Here is a 5,049-nt window from a genome sequence, read left to right on the forward strand (position 1 = left end):
ATGTTTTATGTAATACCACTTGGTGGTTTTGTGGAACTTTCTACTATATAAGTAGCCACAAGAGTAGTTGTTGCTGTGAGAAGAAGAAGGGCAAAGGAAAAGAGTCAAGCGGGACAAGGTTTGATAGGTTAGGCAAGGGAGCATTTGTGAAGGTTGGAAGTATGGCATGGTATGTGTGGATTTATGCTTGTTCACATGGATTTCTTAGATGTGGCTATGGCTTTCAAGACTTCCATGGTTTTATTGCAATGGTGTTTTTGCTGAATAATAAATGGTGATGGATGCTTCTAGAGGGTGGGTTTTTTCTTTCAATGAGTGTTTCCCAAGGTATATCTTGTGTGACATTTTTGTGGATATGTTGTCTATTCTCTTGCACCTGAATTTTAATTGCATATCTATTTTAGATCTATTATGGGTTATGTGAAAATGATTATATTCTTTTTTGCAAGTTTCCTTACAAGTGGTATCAAAGCTATGGTTTTATTATTGTAACCCTAGATTGAATCCATGGGAATACATGAGAGGATAAAATAAAGGGAAATATTTGAGTTGTTTATTGTAGATCTGAGGGTTTTGGGTTTGTTGCTATAATGAGATGTTGGTAGATTTTTTGGGCATGTGAAATTGTTGGACAAAAGTGTTTTTCAGATGTTTCATTTAAATGAAGGTTTTAGGGGTAGCTTGTAGAAATGATCTCCTAGAAAAAAAAAAACATCACCATTGGATTTGGGTCAATGTTTCCATAAATTTTGATATATAATATGCCCTAGTTTGGCCATGTTTAGAGGAAATGAAAGAGTTTTTTAGTTTCAACCTGTGATGGCCATCAAATTTAATTTCGTCATAATTTTTCTTAGAAAAAAATTACAGTGAAAATGATAAAAAGTCTGTTTTAGTAAAATGACCATAAATTTCTATTAGAATATCAAATTTCAAACTTCTTACATGCCTTGGAAAGTTAATTCAGAGCACTACAACTTGTTTAGGTTTGGTTCTGTGATTTTTCCATTTTGTTAGGTTTTAAGATCCTAAAAGTTATATATTATTTATTTTGAACACAAGTTAGGGCATAACTTGGGCATATGGAGTCAGATTTTGGACTTGGGATAGTGAATAGAAAGCTCTTGGAGAGCTTTACCCATTGGTTCAGATTTAGTGTAGGTTTGACATGGTTCATTTGGTGATATATTAATCTGAACAATTTATGATATATATTGACTATGGTAGCATTGTGAGTTTATGACATTGTATGTTTGGAGATTTAAGATTTGATGCCATTGTATACTCAATTCATATTTCAAACTAGTCTCATGATGATACGGTTATTAGTGTTTGATTTGGATATGTATGATGACTTATTTGGTCTACAATTTGTGTAGTGTTGTAAGTGGCTTATACTTATAGGTTGCATTTATAGTTTAGACATGGGTTGTCTTTGCCCATTGATCTTTCATTATTGATGCTTATTCAAATTGGTGGCTTAGATTTTTATTTTCTATTCCCTAACTCATATTATTTTCTAATTTATCTTCATGTAGAAGGGATGAGATGTTGTTAGTAGGTACAGTCATGGTGGAGAACTGTGGTTGACTATTTTATGTTGACAGGTTGGACATATTGAGAGTTAGATGCTCAGTTCATGGATGTGATCAGTGTCATGGATTTTGGCATGACATGATTGGATATATAGGTACATATTTGATGTTTATTGTTTTGGATTCTTGATTTGGTTATGGTGGTATATCTTCTTGGTTGAGGATCATGGTTATTTGGTTTCTTTTGAGGGGCTCATGATGTGCACTCTAAGTTCTTTGATGGTTTGATGCCTTGGTGGATTCTCATGGTTATAGGATGCTTTTTTCATCATGATGTCATGGATAGCTTAGATACATGGTTTAGTGGGAGCTCGTGATATTGATGAGGTGATAGTGCATGATTAGTTCTTGGTTTGATTTTTATCTTCTTGGTTTAGAGATCTTGGTTTCACTTGGTACCTACACATGATTTTGTGTGTGTAGACCTAGAGGATCTTCATGTAGGAGATGGGTTTTATGATGTCATAGGTGACTTGCTATTATGGTTGAGTGAGAATTGTTGGCATTGATATATTTATTGAATGTTTGCAAATGTTGGAGATTTGTCTTAGATGTTGTTGCTGCAAAAACATCTTTAACATTTTCATGGTACACTTTTTATCTTCATGGTGTGTGAAGATGGTTAGATCTTGAGGACTCATGGGTTCTTGGCTATCTTCATGGTATATGGAGATGGTTTCATCTTGAGGACTCATGGAGTTCTTGCTAAAGGTGTGGTTTATGCTTTCATTTGACATGCTATCCTTGGTGTTAGGATATTTTTATTATTATGTCATGGTATACTCTTGATACACATTTAGAGTTTTGACATGTTATAGTATGTTCATATGGAGCATGCTATCTCTTTGGTAGAGATGGTTAGATCATGTTGTTATGTTTATGTTCCTAAGGCCATTGTTGGAACTTTGACATTGATGTTGGTTTAGTTTCTTGGTATTAAGTACATTGATCATAATCTAGATACTTCATGATATTGCTATGTTGCATTTGGAGTTGGCATGGATTGACTGATTATAGGTGCTCATGCATACTTAGAGATGGTGGTGATGCTGATTTCTCTTAGATTAGAGAAGTATTTTTTGGGATTGTTGATGGTTTCAATAGGAAGACTGAGGGGCATTCACCTAATAAGGAATTAAGAGGAGATTGTTCTTAGCTGAGTCTTGGTTGGAGACTTGGATATCTTGATGAGCATTCTCATTCCCCACTCTTGGTCTACTCGATAGTTTGCTACTTGAGAGGCATTGTTTCTCTTAGGTGCATTATGTTTATGCTTGTCTTTCATGGATATGGATTTTGAGCTATGGTACATGAGTTAATTTTGGAGGGTTCATTTGATATATGGTTTATGTAGTGCCTCTCCCTTTTGACTTTTGTAAGTCATCCTGATGGATGCAATCTTGATGATCTTTTGTTGTGATGGATCATGATTGTGACCCTGAGTGGTCTACATCGTTGAGGTGTTTGGATTTATGTTTCTATATTAGTTGCTTTGATTATGCTTTTGTTTGATCTATGATATTATGATGTGATTTATGGTTCACTGAGGTTTGTGCCAATGGTTACCAGGATCGATGTGGTATCATGAGGTTGTTCCGTGATTACCCTGAGATGTGTGCAGAGATTGCACTATGTTCTATTACCATGCTACACTAGACTAGGTTCCTGTAGCAGTGTGTTTTCTTATGTTTTTAAATGCCTTTTTAATGCAGAGTAATCAATCTTTATTAAATGCATTAATGATTAGAAATGGATTGTTCATGTGGGACTATTTGGTTATGTGCTGCAGACATTTACCTTGTTATATTTATGATTAGAGAGATATTTGTTACTCATGTTATGTTTACATTTGAGAGGACCCAAGGGTCAGATGTTACACTTTGATTCCAGTATCATGGATTTTAGATTACTATGCTATTCAGTTAATCATATTGCATGATGATGCCATTTTGAGATGACAGTGTGTTTTATGATGATATCTAGTTATCTGGTATTTGGACATACCTCTGATTTTGTTATGTGATGGATTTAATGCTATGGTTATTTACTTCATTCTTGCATTGCTATGCCTTATGCGAATGTGAGTGATGTAAATAGATTATTTTAATATAATTAAATAAATGGTTAAATTAGGTGATTTAATGCATTATTGCTTCGGCTATGTTATTATATGTAATTGCACTTGATTGTGTTGTTTAGTGTGCAGGATTTATATCCCTGGCAGTGGCACATGGAGTTAATGACTCATCCTTTCATATTTTACCAATGTCATCCTGGTATGGTCGACGTATCCTTAATTAAATGTTTAATTAAACCTTTCGATGATTATTAAATCTGAACTCATTTGCATTATGTGATTAGACCAGTAAGCGTGTCTGTGCATTTAGAAGTTCGCATTATCGCGAAAGTTATGAAGGAGATTTATGTGTTTTTGGGTTTTTGAGATTTTAAATTGTTTTATTTTAATTTTTGGCAGATTTGCCATAGATGAATTCCTATTTATAGGAATAACTTGTTTTCATTTGGGTCGATTCGAAGTTTAACTAGATTGGCTAGTTATTTTCCCTAATCGATTATTCACTCAAAAAGTGAATAAGTATCCAAAGAGGAATTTAATTCCTCACTTCTCACTTTCAAATTGGAAAGTTGGAGAGTAAAACCCAAAATTCTCTTCATGAGGATTTACTGTTTTGTTTGTTATGGGAGCTACAGGCGTGGGATCGTTGCGAGGTTGGGTTCATTGGATCCAGCTCGAGGAAACCTTGGATTGTCATGATCTTCAGCTACTTCTGCGAGATATTTATTTTATGGTTTAGATTCCTATTTTGCCCTTTTGGCTGTGAGGTAGGGCTTTCCTATTTTATTGTTTCTACTCCATTTCTACTTCTATTTTTGGTAGCCATTTGTTTGGAGGCTGAGAACTAGTGTTCCCCTTCATTTTTGTATGCTAGTTCTACTCGGTTGGGTGGGTATGAACATTTCCCTATTTTTTGGGATGAGGGTTTGGGATTTTATGCCATTATGCTGACCGTTTTTGCATACAGTGTCCGATTCTATTTATTTTTGGATTTTTGGGGTTTTTGAACCCAAAGGTCAAATGAGTTTTAATTTTGGAATTTTTTTAAAATTTGAGGTTTTTACCTCATTTTGCGTGCCACCCTATTTTCTCAAGTTTTCTTGGCAAAATGTGGGTCGTGGACTTGGATGATCTATTTGGATATCAGTCAAACCACTTTTGCACCTTTTGTTGCATTGGGATGTGTGTCACACCTGTACTCCCGACTTTGTGTTCGGTTGAGTGATTTGTTACCTGTTATGGTTTCTTTTGGACCTTTGCTTTTGTTTCATGACCACTAGGATTCGTATAGAATCCATACTCTCGAATTGAGGCCAGTTTAGTGAGTTCATGATGTTTGGTCTTGTTACATCATTGGGATTTGTGTAGAATCCATAC

Source organism: Cupressus sempervirens, chromosome 4 (assembly GCF_028749045.1).
Source record: "Cupressus sempervirens isolate cs-2001-9-10 chromosome 4, ASM2874904v1, whole genome shotgun sequence".
Lineage (NCBI taxonomy): Eukaryota > Viridiplantae > Streptophyta > Pinopsida > Cupressales > Cupressaceae > Cupressus > Cupressus sempervirens.